At 38.2% G+C, this 23,371-nt stretch overlaps 1 protein-coding gene across 2 annotated transcripts in view; it reads left to right on the top strand.

Moving 5' to 3' along the window:
- LOC131439021 (tyrosine-protein kinase Src64B) overlaps positions 1-23,371 on the top strand; it is a 223,728-nt gene that overhangs the window by 121,970 nt on the left and 78,387 nt on the right. The window lies entirely within an intron of this gene.

The raw sequence follows: 23,371 nt of genomic DNA, 5'->3' as shown, positions 1-23,371 counted from the left end.
CACAACTTGTGTTATAAATATAACGATTGGTTTACGTTCACAAAGTTTCACAATTTTGAGAAAAGATAATTTAAAAAACCTATTTTAATCCACCTAGTGGTGTAATGATGCCTTTCTCATATTATTCATTACATAATAAATATAATCGTGAAATTCGCAAAAACAACTGTTTATTGAATAGGAATAGGATAATTTGTTCGGATCTAATCTCACAAACTCTATAAATGCTGTTTATCCTGTAGTTCCGGAACCGAAAGTAGTATCCACAACAAATTAAGGAATTCCGTATGAAACTGTAATACTTTTCTTTTGAACCTATAAGTTTGTGAAAATCGATTTGGCCATCTCCAAGAAAAGTAAGTGAGATCCTTTTTGCAATTTTTGATCACTATTTCCAATTCTTCCGAAACCGGATTCAGATAAACGGAATAGCCGAAGTTGGTTCGTTTACTACCAACAAATATGACCTACAAATTGGAACAGTTTTGAACGTAGTTAAACCTATACTTACTATCTCATGCTCTATTTCGATTAAACCAATTAAACGAAATCTAACGAACGGAACGAACCTGCGTTTCTGTTACTTCTGCATATGTAAGTCAAGCTAAACAGCATCAAACATGTAATAGGATTATTTTTATTATTATTATTATTATTATTATTATTATTATTATTATTATTATTATTATTATAATTATTATAATTATTATTATTATTATTATTATTATTATTATTATTATTATTATTATTATTATTATTATTATTATAATTGACATCACTACACAACGTGTACGAAATAGAACAAAGCACGCCTTGTTCGTTTTGTGTTTTCTTCTTCTTTCGGTGTTGTACATATTGTCACTCAATATGGCGATTTGAAAACTTTGACACTCATCGCCCTGCAACTGCGGAACCGGAAGTCGGATCCGGATGAAATTTCACAGTAGGTTTGAAGACAGTATGAACTTTAATTCAAATTAAGATTTGTGAAAATCGGTTCAAGCATCGCAGAGAAATCGAAGTGAATTTAGTTTTAGGAGTTTTTCTTCTCTACTTTCGGTGCTCTCGGAACAGGAAAAGAGGGGACCAGTAGTGCCGAATTGAGTTTTCATGGCCACAAACTAACAAGCTCTGCAAACTAGTAGAATTTATCAAACAGTTTTATGGGATTTGTACCTGTTTTTAACCATCGTTCGTGGAAAAATACTAATAAAATTGGTAATTTTCCACTTATCAAAAAACACCTATTTTTTCATGAAAATATATTTATCTTTTGAAAATGATGTCATAGCAGATTGTTGTATTCGGCAAAGTTATTTGTTTCAATGTTATCTAAAACTTTGTAGTAGAAATTTATGTAATAAAAATAAATTCTTCGAAGATAAATTCAAAAAATTGTAAAATTACAGTAAAAATGGTATATTTTGAAAAATAATTTTTGTACAGAAATTACGTGAAAAGTAAAAACTCTCAAAATCTTATTTTCTTCAAAACTGTGAGCTAAAAAATAAATTTCATTGAATAAAAAAATTTTTTTTACTCAAAATTGGTACTACCCCCTTATTCAAAATTAAGGAACCTACTCCAAAAGACGTGTCATATAATACTGAGAAACTTTTGCTAAGACATCTAACTTTTAAACGTCAATAAAAGCCAGTACAGACTTTTGACCGTCTTTTTGACTTTCTCATATAAAGGGTGATTTTTTAAGAGCTTGAGAACTTTTTTAAACAATAAAACGCATAAAATTTGCAAAATCTCATCGGTTCTTTATTTTAAACGTTAGATTGGTACATGACATTTACTTTTTGAAGATAATTTCATTTAAATGTTGACCGCGGCTGCGTCTTAGGTGGTCCATTCGGAAAATCCGCTTTTTTATCGACAAATTTTGTTCAGCGATGAGGCTCATTTCTGGTTGAATGGCTACGTAAATAAGCAAAATTGCCGCATTTGGAGTGAAGAGCAACCAGAAGCCGTTCAAGAACTGCCCATGCATCCCGAAAAATGCACTGTTTGGTGTGGTTTGTACGCTGGTGGAATCATTGGACCGTATTTTTTCAAAGATGCTGTTGGACGCAACGTTACAGTGAATGGCGATCGCTATCGTTCGATGCTAACAAACTTTTTGTTGCCAAAAATGGAAGAACTGAACTTGGTTGACATGTGGTTTCAACAAGATGGCGCTACATGCCACACAGCTCGCGATTCTATGGCCATTTTGAGGGAAAACTTCGGAGAACAATTCATCTCAAGAAATGGACCGGTAAGTTGGCCACCAAGATCATGCGATTTGACGCCTTTAGACTATTTTTTGTGGGGCTACGTCAAGTCTAAAGTCTACAGAAATAAGCCAGTAACTATTCCAGCTTTGGAAGACAACATTTCCGAAGAAATTCGGGCTATTCCGGCCGAAATGCTCGAAAAAGTTGCCCAAAATTGGACTTTCCGAATGGACCACCTAAGACGCAGCCGCGGTCAACATTTAAATGAAATTATCTTCAAAAAGTAAATGTCATGTACCAATCTAACGTTTAAAATAAAGAACCGATGAGATTTTGCAAATTTTATGCGTTTTATTGTTTAAAAAAGTTCTCAAGCTCTTAAAAAATCATCCTTTAGAAAGGTTATGTAATCACTGTGAAAACCGACTTTTTATCACATACCATTCGACTCAGTTAGTCGAGTACGTAAAATGTCTGTGTGTGTATGTATGTTACGTTTTTTTGCACTAACTTTTCTCGGAGATGGCTGAACCGATTTTCACAAACTTAGGTTCAAATGAAACGTCCTGTGGTACCATACGTAATTCCTGAATTCCATCCGGATCCGACTTCCAGATCCGACTTCCGGATCCGGAAATATAGGGTAAAGTGTGTTAAAAATTTTGTACCATTACTGAATAGGGCGAAAACCCGTAAAATGTTTTCTAAATCGACATTAAATCTTCTACAATGGGTAGTTTTTATCAGTAGACGGTCAAACAAACCAGTTTCGGTTATTCTTTTAAGAATCGACGAAAATTATTTTGAAGAATACCATAGTATTATATATGATAGTATGATTGATATGAGAAAGGCATCATTACACCACTAGGTGGATTAAAACAGGTTTTCAATTTTCGACCACGGTGCTACGGTTCGGTAAAGTTTTTACCTCGAACGACTTCATAACTTGCCGATATTTGAAAGTATGCACGAAAATTTTTCTAGCCGCAGTATGGTCTTTTTTGTAATATTTTCTTTCCCTTCGCGTCATTCTGGTGGTTCATGAGATCCGTTTTTGTTCCGCTCTCAGTATTCCTGGCTACGTGTATCGAAACGTCGTCGCTACGTGTATCGAAACATCATACGTGTATCGAAACATTTAAGAACATTATGGTCAGTGCTTGCAGGAAAACTAAGCTTTTTTGCAAGTTTCCTCACTGACAGACTGCTCTTCTTTCGACACCATCTTTGATCTACAAGCTTTTAATATCGTCAAAAATTGATTTTATACAACTAACAGACGTTAATCAATCTGCAGAATATTTTACGCGTTACTCAACAACTATTCAACCGTGAAGCACCTCAATCTAAAGTGGGTATAAGGAATCCAATTGAACAAGGCTGTCACTGCAATGCGCATACAGTTCTTAGTTTAGCACGAAGCTGTCGGATTCGTAGCCATAGATAACTATGTGTGTATTGTGTGTATTTTATATCAATTCTTCTCATTTACAGGGTCCGCCATGTAACTTTTTTTTAAACACGAAATAAATCACAAACGGTTCATCCGATTTCAAAGTTTTTTTTTTCATATTAAAGTACAATCCTTCCGGTTAATTGTGGAATATAATTTCATTCAAATGGTTGCCTCGGCTGGCCTTGCAGTACGCCATACGGTCGGTCCAGTATTTTAGTACATTTTCGATTGTATGCAGCTTTATTTGAGCTATGGCTGCACGAATGTTTTCCTTCATGGCTTGAATTGTCTATGGCTTGTTCACATAACACTTATCATTGAAAGCCTCCCAATGATAATAGTCTAACGGCGTCATATCACAGCTCCGAGGCGGCCAAACGACATCCGAATTTCGACTGATAATTCGATCTTCGAAGACTGTGCGCAGAAGATCGATCGTAGCGCTGGCTGTGTGGCACGGAGTGCCGTCTTGTTGGAACCAAATGGTGTCCAAGTCTTCCTCTTCAAGTAATGGGAAGAACCAATCGCTAATCATGGCGCGGTAGCGCTCGCCATTGACCGTGGCGGCGGCTCCTGCCTCATTTTCGAAGAAAAATGGCCCGCCAGACCAAAATCCGCACCAAACCGTCACTCTCTGAGGATGCACGGGTTTTCCGTCCTCCAGATGCGACAATTTTACTTATTAACGTACCCGCCGATATGAAATAACCGCCAGTTCAAAAAAAGCTAGGCGGCGGACCCTGTACTCAATTCTGTTCTTAAATTACATCTTATCTGGATCAGGGTCATTTTGCCGAAAGCCATTTCGCCGAAAGCCGTTTCGCCGAAAGCCATTTTGCCGAATGACATTTCGCCGAATGGGTCACTTCGCCGAATGCCATTTCGCCGAAAGGGTCATTTCGCCGAATCCTGAAAACGTCTTGAAATCGTAATTATAATTGATTTAAATTAAAGACAAACGAAAGATGATAGCGTTAACGCCCTTTTTTGTTGACCTACCATTGTAGTTCCCAAGAAAACTTGTTGACTATTACCTACTAAGCATCGAAGCAATTGCATAGGTGTATCTACCAGGCAAATGTAGGTGGTATTTTCCGTTTGTTAAGTGAAAATGAAAAAATATCTAATGCGGCTACGCCACATCGTTTTGGTTCATGTGCTGTCCGACCTCGCTACCGCTCGTTCGGACCTAACTAAAGCAAAGAAACCTAGCTTTGAGTAGACCGGGCAAACGAGGCGGTTACAGGTTTGTATGCAAGAGGCCGCCGCTTCCGACTGCGGGTCGGCGGCCGACTCAGTTGGCGTCGGCTCGGCGGCTTTGTGCCGCCAAGCCATCTTGGCTTCGGTTATGTGGCTGCGCCACATCAGTTGTACAGAAGACATAACATGCATGAGATATGACCCTTTCGGCGAAATGACGCTTTCGGCGAAACGACTTTCGGCGAAATGGCATTCGACGAAACGACTTTCGGCGAAATGGCTTTCGACGATATGACCCGCTCCCATCTTATCTTCGTGGGAGACTTACTGCAACTGACAAAAATTCGTTTATATTGGACAAAATGGTCAAAATAAAATCGCGTATCATCACGCACATATTTTTCGGAAAATATTTCTAAAAGATTAATTAATATGAATAAATGTTTTATTTTTAACAGAAAACACACTCTATATGCAAAACTTGTCGTACATTGCTTTTGCAGACCCGAATGAATCAATTTGATTTGCTAAAATTATCTGATTAATGAATAAACTTTCGCTTATTTTCCGGCTCTGGTTCACGGTGGCGGAACGAAGAAACGTAACCGAAAAGTTTGATTACAACTAAACCAGAGATGCTCTAAGCGGATATCACCGATTTAATCCACTCTAAAGTATAACTTACTCTCGTGCTCCGCTCACTCCCTCCTGCTACTTGTATGAAGCTGAAATATTAATAAAAAAAGAGGAGCTCGGCATTGCCTGCATAATGATGAGCAATTATAATTTAATGCTTCCTTAGCACGAGAGCATCTTCCGAACGAAGAGTAAGGATGGTTGAGAACAAATTTGCATCGTTGTGATCTTGCTGCTGTGTTACCGACACTTAGACTAAAAAAAATTTCATTAGTATGCATGAATAAATTTATGTGATTTTTATAAGATAATAATATTACTCGAATTGCACCATTCATGAACAGTGGACTATATCAAACTTAAATCAAATTTAAAATTTTATCGATTTTGTTTTTCCAAACGTGAAGCAGTTTTCTGGTGTTTAATAATTGCGTTCTCTACTGGAAACGCTAGAACTAAATTAATCACCACCAGCAGTACAATTAATCAAGTATGCCATCGGGACTACTTGAAGAACGCATTTTTCTGCGCTGGTTGGATAAAAAAAAAATGTACAGATTGGAACGCACGCCTATCGTAAGGCGTCCTCATTATGCCGCTTGCTTTCTCCGTATTTTCTGACTCACTTTGGGGAAAAACAATTGCATCATACGCCATGAACCCATTAAGCTTTGCGATGAGCCGTAGTTGATGATATTTCATAATTCAGTTTTTTTACTACTAGCAAACTGAAGCGAGCAATTAAATATTTCACAGCAAACCGTACTTCAACGAACCTAGCTCTTCATGCTGCCAAGTATCCGCACAAGTTCACTTATTTTCACTTTCGTTCGAAACTTAGATTATGAATAGAGAATTAATTTAAAAGTTGCCGATGCTTGGATATTTGAAAAGATCCAAATAACAGTGCTTGAGTGAACGGAAAGAAAATCTCCGGCATCTCGGACATAAACTCGGTTATATGCTGAGTAAGATGCCGATCCATTATTCGCTGCCCGCTAGGCGAGTTCTGTTTATGACTGTTGTGTTGCAACACGATTTTCGTTCTCCGACTCATGGCGAGTTTTGAATTTTCATTTTGCCCATCATCATCTGTTCAATTGCTTTGATCATTAGCTTCATGATAGTTCTTAGAAGGGGAGATTCTCGAAGTGAGGAAGAGAGAAAAAAAGACAGGCTGTTGAGACATAGGTTTTTGTTATTTTAGATTCTCCGGAACAGACATAATAGCGCGAAGAAATATCTCAACGTAAAGTGAAGCTGATTGTATACGAAAAATGTAGGTCGCATTTGCATATTTCAATCAACTTCTCGGCATCCTTCTTCAATTTCACACACCGTGAAAACGGCGAAGTAACATAATATCCTCATTCCGTAGCAAGTGCCATGTTGGCAGGGGATGTTACCGGGCACCGGCACTGCTATCAGCACCCGATAGAAACGAAACAGGAAAAATGTAAGAAAATTCTTTCCCAGAACCCACCCTGCAGGATGACTGGGAGCACACCGTGGCGGCAGCAGCAGTTATTCGTCGAGCTATCTTCAGTGCCTAGACCATATCGACGTCTCTCGAACAAAAAAAAACGGCACCCCAAAGTGATTCGTGTAAAGCAAGTTATACTCTTACAAAACATGAACCGAACACGTGTGGCACGATCGAGCTGTTGCTTGCAGTGGATTTTGGGAACTAGGTTTCTGTCGGATTAACATTTTTCTCATATCATTCAAAAGGCTGATTCGCCTTTTTGGATTGGGAATTCAGAACTGAAATTGCAAATCTCTTAACAGTGAGGATAGTTTTGTTGGTTTTCAGAAATTTCTAAAAATATTTTAAATAAATTTTCAAGTTGTCAATTAAGGCGATACAACAGCAAATCCCAGGTGAAATTATCTCACAATTTCTGGCCATGCATATGGAACTGTAGTTCTTCCCAGACGAAGAAAGTAGAGATTTTCATTTCCTAATTTGCTACTACACCGACGTATGCCATTCAAATTCGATCAAGTGTAGTCTGTCTGTACCGAACCACCGGTGCAGTGTGCAGTGCTAAAAGTTATTAAAATGATTGACTGAATAGTAGAGGAAGAGGTTTTTGAAGAGAAGCTTGTCTGCTAATATGAATAAGTACACATAGAGAGGTATGAAAAGAAAACCTTTTTCATCGGTTCACACACTCTCTATCTCTCTCTCTCTCGAGTCATTCCACATTCGTCATATGAGGCTTTCAAGCAGCCAGCACTCAAAATCTTTGCTTTAGTAGAAAAGAAAAAACTTTTCGAAGCTTACCACGTTTATTTTTTTGCTAAACTCATCTGAGGCAGTATTGAAAAAAAAACGCAGAAAGATTTGTACCACGCATGGAACAAGAAAGTCTTAATGTCAACCAAGTAGTTTAACCAAGACATACTTTTCCTCAAAAAAAAAAACATGGAACAATAAAGCTCCGGCTGTTTAATTCCGTATAACCCTTGTGCATAACTTGTTCAACATTAAACTTCGAGTTTGGAAGCCGTGCAAAGTAAATTTAAAAAAAAAAAACATTCTGCTTGTTCAATGAGAGTACGTAGAAGCGGTGCTTGTTAATTATGGTTTATCAGGCCAACGGAAATTTGTTAAGTTCAACATCATTGCAGCCAGTTAAAATGGAAATACGGCAAACAGCGATTATTTTTTTGCTACCAAATGAGCGGTCGAATTAACGAAAGTGTATAAATATGGCATTCAGAGTAAGAAACTACCAGCTTGAAACTTTTATAAATGTTTCCGATAACAAATCACATTAATGGAAATATTTTTAACCCACTGCTTTTTTCTCGTGGTGGTCGATTTTAGAAATTAGTTTATACCAATACCAATAAAAATTTCGAATCGGGAACTGTAACAGAACTAAATGGCAAAAATGTAAGTTTCGGAAGTTAAATAAACAGCAAAAAAATATGAAATTTATAAGTGTCGTAAATCCACATATGGCTCCGTAATTCGTTAAATGACTAAATTTGACAAGACTGACGTAAATCTGCGAACCGGAACTTAAGAACTGACTTCTGAACAAAAATTTAATTTCGTAATTCAGTTTCAGAATTTATATCCAGAATACAGTTTCAGAATTTATTTTCAGATTTCAGCTTGCATGCTGGAACTAAATTCGGAACATGAATCCTGGAGCTAGATTTTGAAACTGAATTCGGGGCATGGATTCTGAAAATGAGCTCAGTTTCATAATTCTAGAGCTATATTCATGATCTGATTTCTGGATGTGAACTCCGAACCTAAATTTTGCATCTGAACTTTGAGCCTGCTCCGTATTTCGGGTTTTGTACTTGAATCCAGTTTCTAAGTTTCTGTTCTAGTCTAGAATTTTAGTTTCGTCGCGGCGAACGACCAAAATTAGGTTAAAGCCTGGTATAAATAAACGATATAAAAAATAAATGATCTCAGATAAATAAATGATGGTAAAAACGACTCAAAAGTTTTAAATATTAGATAAATTTAGGATAAATAGGATAACCCCTAAATGACCATCACCTGAATCGGCCAGCTTAAGTCGAAACTCGTTTACGTTCGGCACGACAGTAAAGACGTTGCACTTCGGTGCAAATAAAAAAAGTGTTCTGTAAGTAGCAGAAACTTTATGTCTGCCTAGCGGTTTATGTTGAGCTGCTAGGTTACATAACAGTTCAACATAAACTGTTATGTACTGACGAGTCGAAGACGAAACATAAAGTATAGAAATCGGTTATGTGCCCAATGCACAAAATAGGATAACCCCTAAATGACCATCACCTGAATCGGCCAGCTTAAGTCGAAACTCGTTTACGTTCGGCACGACAGTAAAGACGTTGCACTTCGGTGCAAATAAAAAAAGTGTTCTGTAAGTAGCAGAAACTTTATGTCTGCCTAGCGGTTTATGTTGAGCTGCTAGGTTACATAACAGTTCAACATAAACTGTTATGTACTGACGAGTCGAAGACGAAACATAAAGTATAGATAAATTTCGCTAATCGGTTTTTCTTAGAACCATTAAACTACTTCCATGTTTTCCGTCAATAAGTCGTACTTAAGTAAAAAGGCATCGTTACAAAAGTAGCAAAATTCACACAATCTACTAATACGAACGATTATCTATATTCGGAATAGTGAAAGTTTTATTCGTATTCACGTCCACAGTTATATCTGTGCTCTCCCACCGTTTTCATTATTAAATCCAATAGTAGTATCTCCATGGTAAGAAGAAGGTTGTAGGTTTGAGTCCTACCTTTTGATGATACTGATTACCAAATTTTCACTTTCGCTGTTCATCCATCTTAACCGTTTCCTTCGTTCTGTTTCTGGTTGGCAGTGATGGATAGAAATGAGCTTTGTTCAGTACAGCTTTAGGGTCTTAGCCAGCCTCATATTCGTTTTTTTACCGTCTCATTCGTAAGTGATCACCTCCAACATAAACGAAGAGAAACGAAACACTTTCTTCTCTCATTGCAGAAGAAAAGAGTATCAATGTTAACGTCACTCGTTCCCCTACGACAAGACGAAACCAAAATAACGTCTGCGGGGAGAATCAGTCAAATTTCAGTTCTCTTTCGCTCATCGATATAATGAAAGGTGTCTAAAATATGAGAATTTCTTTGGAAAAAATTACTTACTTTAGATTAAAAATTTTTGTGAATCGTTTTCTGTCATTATCGATTCTCGAAGCTTCGGTTGAATATCGACACTGCACAGTATGCGGTTTTCACTGAATATCGAAAATGTCTGAAAGGGTGAATGAAAGAAAGAACAAAACATTGAAACTACTGTTCCGCTTATGTCGCGCACTGAACATGGCTCTCTTTGGCATATTTTGCAAACGGAGCTGAAATGAACAATTATTTTTCGTCATTTTCGTCTATTTAAGGTAACTGAAAATGACTTTTATTAGCTCTGGTCTTAACACAAATACAAAATAAATTGTAAAGTCTAGAATTTTTTAGCTTGAAACAAAGTTCGAGAAAATTGATGAAATCTTTATTGAAAACGATAGAACGATCAATATAATTTAATATTTGAAGTTGATTTCATGCAAATGTTGACCGCGACTTCGCTTTAGATGACCCATACGCAAGGTCCAATTTTGGCACACTCTCTTCAACATATCGGCCGGTATTACACAAATAAATGCTTCAATATTGGCTTCCAGTGCGTCAATTGTTGCTGGTTTATCCTTGTAGACATGAGTCTTTACAAGAAATAAGGGGCGTTAAATCTCACGATCTACGTGGCCAATTGACGGGCCCAAAACGTGACATAAACTGATCACCGAAGGTGGCTTTCAATTTGGTAATTGTTTCGCGCGCCGTGTGGGATGTGGCACCGTATTGTTGAAACCACATGTCAGGTAAGTCCAATTCTTCCATTTAGGGCAAAAAAGAATCGTCAATCATCACACGGTAGCGCTCGCCATTCACAGTAACGTTGCGCCCATTGTCGCCTTCGCATCAAACATTGGGATGCATTGCTTTTACAATGCTTCTGGCCGATCTTCACTCCAGATGCGACAATTTTGCTTGTTGACGTATCCATTCAACTAGAGATGAGCTGATCCGTCGCTGAACAAAATTTTTCGATATAAAAAAAAATTAATACTCTAAATCTAAATACTAAATCTTATACAAAAGCTATTCAATCGTTGGAAAAATGAATTTTGAATCGAGGACCGCAGGGGCCGATGGCACACCATTCATTGAGATCACAAAATGACACAGCCGTAGTCATTTGCTAAGCAAATTAACCCAGTATTGAAGTTTAAATACTTTCACCTTTTTTTCAGCTGCATCCTGTACTTAACCGTCTATTTTGAACAAAAGTTGTAACCAATGCATCGCTTACAGGACAATTAGCAAGTAATGAAAATTTGTTTGTAAGCAAAGTCTTGACATTACATTCCTTTTGTGGAATTTAACAGATCGGCTGAAAAGTTCGTATCGTTTCTATGAGAGGGCGCCACTTGAATTAAATCCATACCATTTTCAGTTAGTACCAACCTTCAAAAGATACGTGTATAAATTTGACAGCTGTCTGATTATTAGTTTTTGAGATATTGCATTTTGAGTCAAGCTACTTTTGTTATTGTGAAAAAAATGAAAAAAAAAAAAAAAAGGAATTTCGTGTGTTGATGAAACACTACTTTTTTATGAAAAAAAGTGCCAAAATATGGCTTGATGAGTGTTATCCAGACTCTGCACCGGGCGAAACAACAATTCGTAAGTGGTTTGCAAAATTTCGTACTGGTCATATGAGCACCGAAGACGATGAACGCAGTGGACGTCCAAAAGAGGCTGTTACCGATGAAAACGTGAAAAAAATCCGCAAAATGATTTTCAATGACCGTAAAGTGAAATTGATCGAGATAGCTGACACCCTCATTCAGTAAAAACCATTCAAGCGAAGAGGTTGTGTTTCGATTGTACTGGCTCGTGAGTTAACGGCTGATACCGAGACAATTCTAAGCTTCAGGTAGTTAAACTGCCCATAGCAAACGTAATATTCGGGGCGTTTCCCGACTGGAAAGCTAGCAACGAAGGCCATCCCGTTCATACGCACAGAGGTGTAGAAACACAGAGGTGCGAGAGCATAGAAGTGACGAGTCACAGAGGTGCCATCGCATAAAGGTGCGAAGACGAAGGGGTGCAAAGGCACAAAGGTGCTAAAGCAACCCAGTGCTGATCTACCAGGTACCAGAATTTGTACGCTGCGTAGGATCAAAAGAGACGGCATATATCGCGAGGTGCTACACTGCAAGCATCGCATTTGATCGCCACCAAGAGCAAAAGCACTGTACCTGGGGTCAGGTACAGGCAGCACAGCAAGTGCAGTGGTGTTCACAACGACGGCAGAGCAACTGAGATAGCAGTAAACGACAGAAGACTGCCAATTGGAAACAGCAGAAGACTGCCAATTGGAAATCGTTGGAAGAGCTTCACGTCGTTCTTCACGATAAAGGAACAGAGACATCAGCTACAAGGTAGATTTAATTTAATTTATTTTTTATTTCTTATATCTGAAATTTTACTAAACATAAGTTTTTATTTTGGTATTATTAATTTACAAAAAAATTTAATGTAATGGATGATCTTATGGAAGATCATCCGAATCCGATTCCGGATACTAGTAAGAGTTTAAATACTCCGAGGGCTAAACATTATCCACAGGGTACCACTGGGCCATGGATAGTCTATCTTCGAAAAAAAGAAAAGATTTTAAATTTGATGCAAATTACCAAGGATTTGACATCACATTTCTCTGAAGTTAAAGAAATATGTAAAGTTAATAGAGATAAAATTCGAGTTGTTGTCAATGACTTGAAACAGGCGAACGAAATTGTAACCTGTAAATTATTTTCTGTTGAATATCGAGTTTACATTCCATCGAAGGAGGTGGAAATTGACGGTGTCGTGACTGAAGCAAGTCTGACGGCCGATGATTTACTTAAAAATGGAGTTGGTCGTTTTAAAAACTCCATGCTTGAGGGAGTTAAGATACTCGAGTGCAAGCAATTGTACTCAGCATCTATTGTCGATGGAAAAAAGTCGTATCGTCCCTCAGATTCGTTTCGTGTAACATTTGCCGGATCTGCGTTGCCTAGCCATGTCTATATCGATAAAATTCGTCTTCCTGTTCGGCTTTTCGTACCGCATGTTATGAATTGCACGAACTGTAAAAAATTCGGGCATACAGCTACTTACTGTAGTAATAAGTCCAAATGTATCAAATGTCAAGGGCCTCATAAGGATAATCTTTGCGATAAAAATGTTGAAAAATGTGTTTATTGTGGGGAGAGACCTCATGATGATCTTTCAGTATGCGCTGCATTTAAGTTGCGTAAAGACAAAATGAAGCTTTCTTTAAAAGCACGGTCTAAGCGCACATATGCAGAAATGCTTAAAACGGTCATACATGTCTCCCCCTTGGAAACCGAAAACGGTTTTTCAAATCTTATGGAGCCAGAGGAATCTGACTCCGACGGAAATAGTGAAGATACCTCGTTTGTCACTCCTCAAGGGTCTGTTAAGAGGAGATTAACAAACCACAAAATACCTAAAAAGACACCTAAAATTACATCTTCAAAAAAAGATCCCCGTGTTAAAGCTAAAAAGCCAAATTTAAAACCAAAAACTGTGCCTCCTGGTTTGTCAAATTCACAAACCAATCCAGAAACTAGCTCAAGGAAAGACAATAATCCAGTGGGCTCCGTTTCACATTCACCAACAGGATTACTTAAGTTTTCGGAAATTGTAGAATGGATTTTCGCAGCATTCAATATTTCTGAACCTCTAAAGACTATCATAACGGCATTCCTTCCAATAGCTAGAACTTTTTTGAAACAGTTATCAGCTCAATGGTCAGTTCTTTCAGGTTTTGTATCATTTGATGGATAATTTATCATCCGCCGCAAATGATTCAATCACTGTCCTGCAGTGGAATTGTCGAAGCATCATGCCAAAACTTGATTCATTTAAAGTTTTGTTGCATAGTCAAAAATGTGATGTATTTACTTTGTGCGAAACATGGCTTACATCAAACATAGCCTTAAGTTTTAATGACTTTAACATTATACGTCTCGATAGAGACTCTCCGTATGGTGGAGTGCTTTTAGGAATTAAGAAATGTTATTCCTTTTATAGATTAAATATTCCTTCGACTTCTAGTATAGAAGTTGTTGCTTGTCAAATAAACATTAAAGGAAAGGACATTTGCATTGCTTCAGTATATATTCCTCCAAGAGCTCAAGTTGGACAACGACAGCTTAATGAAATTGTCGAAGCCCTTCCTGCTCCACGTTTGATTTTAGGAGATTTCAATTCGCACGGAATGATGTGGGGTTCCGTTTACAATGATAGCAGATCATCCTTAATATATAATATTTGCGACAATTTTAGCATGACGGTACTAAATATGGGTAGCATGACACGGATCCCAAGACCTCCTGCACGTCCAAGTGCATTAGATTTATCTCTTTGCTCGACTTCAATTCGATTAGATTGCACCTGGAAAGTATTTCCTGATTTACACGGTAGCGATCATTTACCAATCATCATCTCAATTAGCAGTAACAAAGGCATTGCTAATTCAGTTAATATTCCATATGATTTGACAAAAAATATTGACTGGATTAAATACCAAAGTAATATTTCAAGTGCCTTAACTTCAATGGAAGAGCTCCCCCCACTTGAAGAATATGACTTCCTCGTTTGTTCGATTCTGGAGGCCGCAGAACAAGCCCAAACCAAACGATTTCTTGGTCCATCGTCTAACAGAAGGCCTCCAAACCCTTGGTGGGACAAAGAGTGCTCAGATGCTAAGCACGCGAAACAAAATGCCTTCAAGATGTTTTTAAAACGAGGAGGAGGAACTCCTCAGAATTTTGAAAAATTCTTGACTTTAGAAACCAAGTACAAGAGCATACTTCGGGCCAAGAAATGTAGCTATTGGAGACATTTTGTCGAAGGTTTGTCAAGAGAAACCTCAATGAGCACTCTTTGGAATACGGCCAGACGAATGAGGAATCGTAACGTAGGAAATGAGAGTGAGGAATACTCGAACCGATGGATATTTGATTTTGCGAGGAAAGTTTGTCCAGATTCTGTTCCTACGCATAGCATTATTAGGGAATCTTTTTCAAATAATGGTTCCATTGATAGCCCCTTTTCTATGATGGAATTTTCCATAGCACTCATGTCTTGTAACAATAACGCTCCTGGGTTGGACAGAATTAAATTCAACTTGGTGAAGAATCTGCCCGACCTCGCAAAAAGACGTTTGTTGGAATTGTTCAACAAGCTTCTTGAGCAAAATATTGTTCCACCTGACTGGAGGCAAGTGAAAGTTATCGCCATTCAAAAGCCGGGGAAACCAGCTTCCAATCACAACTCATATAGACCCATCGCGATGTTGTCCTGCATCAGAAAATTGTTCGAAAAAATTATTCTACGACGTCTCGACACTTGGGTCGAGACGAACGGTTTGTTGTCAGATACTCAGTTTGGCTTCCGTAGAAATAAAGGGACGAATGATTGCCTTGCATTACTTTCGTCTGACATCCAAATTGCCTTCGCTCAAAAGCAACAAATGGCATCTGTATTTTTAGACATTAAAGGAGCATTTGATTCAGTTTCCATTGATGTTCTTTCAGACAAGCTTCACCAACATGGACTCCCAGCGGTTATAAATAATTATTTGCACAACCTTTTGTCAGAGAAACGCATGCATTTTTCACATGGCGATTTGGTAACATTCAGAATTAGCTACATGGGTCTACCGCAAGGCTCTTGCCTCAGTCCGCTCCTCTATAATTTTTACGTAAATGACATTGACAGCTGTCTAGTATCCCCATGTACACTAAGACAATTGGCAGATGATGGCGTAGTTTCAGTTACTGGACCCAAAGCTATTGATCTGCATAAACCATTGCAAGATACCTTAGATAACTTGTCCGATTGGGCTGTTCATCTTGGTATCGAATTCTCTGCGGAGAAAACAGAGTTAGTCGTCTTTTCAAGAAAGCATGATCCCGCGCAGCTTCAGCTCCATATGATGGGAAGAATGATCCAACAGGTTTTGACTTTCAAATACCTCGGGGTGTGGTTTGATTCCAAATGCACGTGGGGAGGACACATTAGGTTTCTGATAACAAAATGCCAACAAAGAGTAAATTTTCTTCGAACAATAACCGGATCTTGGTGGGGTGCTCATCCGGAAGATCTAATAAAATTGTATCAGACAACGATACTTTCAGTGATGGAATATGGATGCGTTTGCTTTCGTTCCGCTGCAAACTCTCATATTATCAAATTAGAGCGAATTCAATATCGTTGTTTGCGAATTGCTTTAGGCTGCATGCATTCGACACATACAATGAGTCTTGAAGTTCTGGCGGGAGTTCTTCCATTGAAGGATCGTTTTTGGGAGCTTTCGTCGCGACTGCTAATAAGATGCGAGGTACTGAATCCCCTAGTTATTAATAACTTCGAAAGGCTAGTTGAGCTTCAATCTCAAACAAGATTCATGACTGTATATTTTAACCATATGTCACAGGAAATCAACCCTTCAAGATATATTCCTATCCGTGTCAGCCTCCTAAATGTCCCTGACTCAACTTTATTTTTCGACACATCCATGCAGCGCGAAGTGCGTGGAATTCCGGAACACCTACGCTCGTTGGAAATCCCAAAAATATTTACAAGTAAGTTCAGGCATATCGACTCTGAGAAAATGTTTTACACGGACGGATCGCGAATTGAAGAAGCGACAGGGTTTGGTATGTTCAACAATAATGTTTCGGTCTCCTTTAGGCTTCAAGAACCTGCATCTGTTTATATAGCAGAGTTAGCAGCAGTTCATTATAGTTTGAGTATAATCGTCACATTATCTCCAAACCATTATTTTCTTTTCACAGATAGTCTGAGTGCAATTGAAGCCATTCGCTCAAAGGCTGCTGGCAAAAATGAACCTTTTTTCTTGGGCAAAATAAAACAGTGCCTGAACGTCATATTGAATAATAATTATCAAATCACAATAGTTTGGGTTCCGGCTCATTGCTCCATTCCAGGCAATGAAAGAGCCGATATTTTAGCCAAACGTGGTGCTATTGAGGGTGAAATTTATGAGAGACCAATTGCTTTCAATGAATTCTATAGCGCGTCTCGCCAAAGAACACTTGCCAGCTGGCAAACTTCTTGGGATAAAGATGATCTGGGTCGGTGGATGCACTCAATTATTCCTAAAATATCGACAAAGGCATGGTTCAGGGGACTGGATGTGAGTAGAGATTTCATTCGTGTGATGTCCAGACTCATGTCCAATCACTACACGTTAGATGCACATCTCCTTCGAATTGGACTTTCCGAGACTAATCATTGTGCTTGTGGCGAAGGTTACCGCGATATTGACCATGTTGTTTGGACATGCGTGGAGTATCGTGATGTCAGATCTCAACTAATAAATTCCTTGCGTACCCAAGGTAGACTATCCAATGTCCCAGTTCGCGACATTCTTGCTTGTCGTGACGTTCCTTACATGAAACTTCTTTATTATTTCATTAAGTCCATTGGAGTTCCAATTTAAATTTTATTTTATGTTAGATTGTTTTCTCTTCCATGAGCTCAACCAATAGCCAGCTATCTTATATTAAATAAAAGTGATGAACTGATACAAACAAACCTGAAATAGTTATAAGATCATGTACAAAATAAATGTATTTCATTTAATGTAATTTATAATAGCAACTCGCTTGATAAAAACAGTGTTTAGATTAACTAATGAATACCAACATACTAATAGGATATTCGAAATGTATTAGGTTTAAAGTACTATGTATTGTAGATGCCACGGCGAAGAAAAACTTATGTATATTGCCTATGAAATAAACGTATTTAGGAAAAAAAAAAAAAAATAGCTGACACCCTAAAGATATCAAAGGAACGTGTTGGACATATTATCAAATATATTATATATCAATATGGATCACTTTAACGAATTCAATACAAATCGAAAAGGACATCACAGTAACACCATCTCGTGACGCTCAAGGCTATTAGTTCAGTCAAATTTAATAGTTTGCGTTTATCGTGCACCCAGAAGTGAAATGTCACAACTAATTGAGCATGATGCCCAAATAGAGGTGTGAACATTTTCATGTGTTTTTTCTGACGAAAGTAAATATTGCCTAAAAATAATGTAGAATTACGTTCTTTAAGACCTATCGTCTTAATCACCAATGAAAATGAAAATTTTCGGAGGATGTTTCACTTTTTTCAATTTCATTTGTAATAAATGTTCATAGTGGCAGCACTGTGTATTTAAAATCAGCATCAAGCCGTTCTTCTTTCTAGTGAATTAATGTGTAAGCAAAAAAGATTTGTTAACTGTAAACTTACTATGATTTCGACCTGTTTGTCTCACGGATAAACAGTAAATTAAAGACATCGAGCTGTACCAGTAGTGCCAACTGCATTACAAACAATAATATACCGTAGTATTACATATCTGCAGTTTAATGAAATGCTCTAAACAAACTGGACTGGAATCGGGAATCATTATCACAGTAAACCTGAATACAAATGGATTATATTTTCAAATCAAGAAATTGCAATACTTAATTCGGAAATGTTGGTAAAATTCTGGAATAAGCATTAAGATTAATTCGTTTAGTTCTGCGTTTACATTTCACACTCATTTATATAAATAGGGATTTTTTATATAACAATGTGTTCTCTTCCGAGTTAGTATCAGATTGCTATTCTAAACCGTATTTACACCTTATTTTTTCGTGCAGTGCATATCGAGAAATATTCCATATATTTGGGTTTGTTTGATTCAGTGTACTGAATCCATGGCTGTCATATGTGCATTAAAAAATTTGTAGTGTATTAGTAACCTTTTTTACCACCGCACTTTACTGTGATGTCCCTCGTGAATCGCAAGAGTGATCCATATTGATATATAATATATTTGATATTATTCACGAATATTTGGATATGAGAAAGCTTTGTGCAAAATGGGTGCCGCGTGAGCTCACAATCGATCAAAAACAACAACGAAAAACCATGCTGAAATTGAACGAATTGGGCTTCGAACTGCTCCCTCATCCACCGTATTCTCCAGATTTGGCCCCCAGTAACTTTTTCCTGTTCTCAGACCACAAGAGAATGCTCGCTGGTAAAAAATTTAGAAGCAATGAAGAGGTAATCGCTGAAACTGAGGCCTATTTTAAGGCAAAGAACAAATCGTACTACAAAAATGGTATCGAAAAGTTGGAAGATCGCTATAATCGCTGTATCGCCTCTGATGGCAATTATGTTGAATAATAAAAACGAATTTTGGCAAAAAAATGTGTGTTTCTATTAAACGATACGAACTTTTAGCCTTTCTGTTTCAACAGACTTCGCACCCGATTCTTAGCGTACATAATCATTGCATGGCTAGTACTACGATCCTACTGACACTAAGAAACCTTCCAGGTCGGGGTTCGAACATACAACGACAACTGTTTGTGGGTAGTCGCGATTTCGTTCACAAACTCTCAGAACCTCAGAACTTATCAAGAGAGCATTGATTGATTAAAAATTGTGTGGTTCATAAGGACTTCCAACGGACTAAAATGGCGAAGAATTTGTTGATATAACACAATATTTTTAAAGTGAGTGACACAATAATTTTGAACCGTTTGCTTGTTGTAGCTTTCGTTTTTTTCCTCACCTAAAATCTGAACTCATTTCATAAAATGTATCATCACAAAACCCACTGTTCTTCACTAATCCATTAAAAGCAGCTTACCTCAACATCTCAAAGTGCTGAGCGAATGATTCTCAAATTGCTCACCTCATTCTGTGCGCCCCAAAACTGCTAAAGGGACAATAAAGGCACCGTCAGCGAGCGCACAAAGATGCATCTCAGTTCACACCAACCACACAAACGTTATTCCCTGAGGGGGGATTTTGCTTTTTGTCTCCACCAGCAGTTGATTTATTCTATCATTTCCTTCCGGTACAAGACCGGCTCTCCGGACGAACGGTGCTTCACAGTCGGTTTTTCGTGTGACCATGTGTCTAAGGATTAGCATCCTCAGGTGAATCAACCGACGGTGCTGGTGACGGCCTTATTGTCTGTGGGTACGTCATGCAACCATTCAATGAGGGCGGTGGTGCCAAGAACAAGGCGCCAGTTGTGAAAAGACCCTGGATAAACAAAGGAAGTGTAACACCCAGACAGACCTCACAGCCCGGGATACGTACGGATGCTGATGACGACTGAGAGCGACAGGAAGCCAGGAGAAACCTTTATCCTTATATGACACGAAGGTTATTATAGTCGTCGTCGTCGTCGTCATTTTCATCCTGCTAGCCAATATGGTCGTAATATAATACCGTTATGATTTAGTATTTCTAGTCCGTCCAAATGTCACTGATCCGAAACAAGATTTTTGTTCACTGTCATCGGAAATCAATGTTCGAGCTTTTATGGCTTACCAAAAATTACAACCGACATCACATTAAACGCGATTTTTTACCTCATTAAACTCGCATCAGGATAAGTTAACCGAAAACATTGCTCCATGGACGAGCAAATAGTGGTTCGGTCTCGAACCGGTCTGGTTTGGAATTAATTTCTTGGAATTGGTACCACTGTCGGATCGATGTCCACCGCATACTGAACAGATCGGTGGTCAGGACTTGCACTTTCTTTGCCATTTCGAGTTGGACTACGTCAACTTGGCATTCAAGGCACGCTTGCCAATATCTAAACAAGCGCGTCACTCTGCGGGGGGAGAGAGGACCCGACATAAAATCGCAAAACGCATTCGAGTTAGGGATCTTGTAACAGAGAGCGTGGAAGAATGGGGTATGGAATGGAATGGATCGGAAGCGGTTACGCTTTTTCAAACGATTTTTCGCCATACCCATGCTCGACTCGGAAAGGAAATGAAATCAGTAGAATAATCGATTTTTGATTCCACCTTCTGGTGGGTGTCTACATGGATTCTACCAACCGACGGAAAGCACGCTTCCTGTCTCCGCCCGATGTCAATCAAACGTAACATCATTTATCCACGAACGTAACTTCGCCATGCCACGGCGGTTTATTGCTATGTGAGTGCGCTGATCAAATGAATGTGTGTGCGTGTTTATACTTCTGATCACTTTCGGAAGTCTTGCTAGCCTAAACAGACTATAAATTAGCATGGCCTTATGGTGCTGCGTCCTCAGTCTCAGCGACGAACTAAGTGCAGCCATATGGTTTCACAAAAGGGGTGAAGAAACTATTAATCCAGTAATAATAAATCTGTTTGTGCGTGGTTAAATAGTTGAGCTAAAAATAATCTCTCCGAATGAGCTACTTTTCGGGTGGGGAGGAAATTCAATTTGTTGAACATTTTATTACCAACACCGAAGTGTGCACACAGATGAGATCGATCTATATTGCTCTTCATCGTTCGAAAATCGTATGACAATCGGTAATAAATTGATAGTATATATTTTACGACACAAAACTGCCAAACTAGAAGAAAATGTGAGAATATGAAATTCGTTTACTATCACTACAAGTCTGGATGAACGTATAATTCTCCGTGTCGTCAAACAGCTTCAACGAATGTCTATAGAAAATAATTTTTCCTGAGAAATCTTGATAGTCGTTTCAACTAGCAGTAAAACAGACAATAGTGGAAGTCAGCCATCCGGTCGTGATTGATAAGTATCATGATTAGGCGATTCGTTGAATACCGAACTAAGTTTGATATATTGCAAAGTACTGATGTGTAGTAGATAAAGCTTCGTCGTTAGTTACTCGCCACAGAGAACGCTTCTTTCATTTCCAATGCAATAACGCTATCGAGCGTTGGTTGAGCTAATCGAAAAACTTTCGGCTATCTTTATCGGCATTCCGAATAGCGTTTTTCTCGCCCGGAGCTTAACTTATCCGTCTGGCTGCATACAACGATTTTGCTGAAACCGCTATCCAACAACTGCTACGGGCTAGTAATTTATTCTTATTTTATTGTCTTCTCTTTGCAGGTAAACAGCAGCCGGATATCACGCTTCACAAGCTTTCCTGGCCAGGTGCCGGTCAAAATCGTGAGTCGGGTTCGTTTCACCCGTGCCATCGGGTAATTTTGTTGATAATGAAAACAGTTAAATTACTTTTTTTTTATTTTTTAAGCATTATTTTATGCTTCCCACTCTTATTTTGATCATTTGTATAAATTCTTCAATCGCTCGAACAATTTTTTAAGCCTCGTTCTTTTAGGACAATATTTCAAATTTATATATACGTATGATTCCAAGAAATTGAATATCCGTGTTTTTTCATTAAAAAAAAGCAAAATTCACGTATTATACGAATATACTAATGAATGTACAAAAATACACCTAGATGACCGTACTGTCTTGTACATTAGTACACATCCTTTTTTCAAAATTTAAAACAGAAAAATTCTTATGTATTAATTTAATACACGCTATCAAAACGAGCAAAATTCTTACCAAAACTAAATTGATATAAATTCCTGTTTATCAAAATATTTGTTCTTTTTCCATGATGGATTCAGCGTAGGAAATGAGTCAAATGCATTGAATACGAGAACGTTCTACATTTTTTTCAAATATAATTAAAGCAAAAACGTATTTTATACATAGGAATCAAAGTATGTCATTTTTTTTGTAGTGCCTTTCGGTAACGTTTTTTTGTGAAAATAGAGACTTATTCAAATCAAATCACTTTTAGCCTTTCTCATATATATAAAGGTTACGCAATCACTGTGAAAACCGACTTTTGAACAGAGGCACGGAGGGCGAGTGTCATTTACCATTCGACTTATTAGGTGTACAACTTTGCTTCCGCCGTGCTTACAGATGTATTATTCAAAGTATTGTCCGTCGCTAGCGACAACTTTCTCTCATCTTTCCGGAAGTTTTCGGATCCCGGCTCGAAAAAAGGAGTCCTTTTTTGACGCTATCCATGAAGCAATTCATTTTTCCAACTCTTCGAAGGATTGAAAATGTTGATCTGCCAGGTCGTGTGCCATCGAACGGAATAGGTGGAAGTCAGAAGGGGCGACATCTGGGGAATACGGCGGGTGGAGCAAGACTTCCCATTTCACCGTTTCCAGGTACTTTTTGACCACTTTTGCGACGTGAGGTCGAGCATTATCGTATTGGAGGATGACTTTGCCATGCCGTTCATGATACTGTGGCCGCTTTTCTTTTAGCGCGCGACTAAGGCGCATCAGTTGCGTTCGGTAGCGATCTCCTGTAATGGTTTCACCTGGTTTTAAGAGCTCGTAGTAAATTGTTATTCATCTTTGAAGGTTTTTTCTCTTCC

Source organism: Malaya genurostris, chromosome 3 (genome assembly GCF_030247185.1).
Source record: "Malaya genurostris strain Urasoe2022 chromosome 3, Malgen_1.1, whole genome shotgun sequence".
Taxonomy (NCBI): Eukaryota; Metazoa; Arthropoda; class Insecta; order Diptera; family Culicidae; genus Malaya; species Malaya genurostris.
Note: the sequence above shows the minus strand (reverse complement) of the source record. Positions and strands in the feature narration are given on the sequence as shown.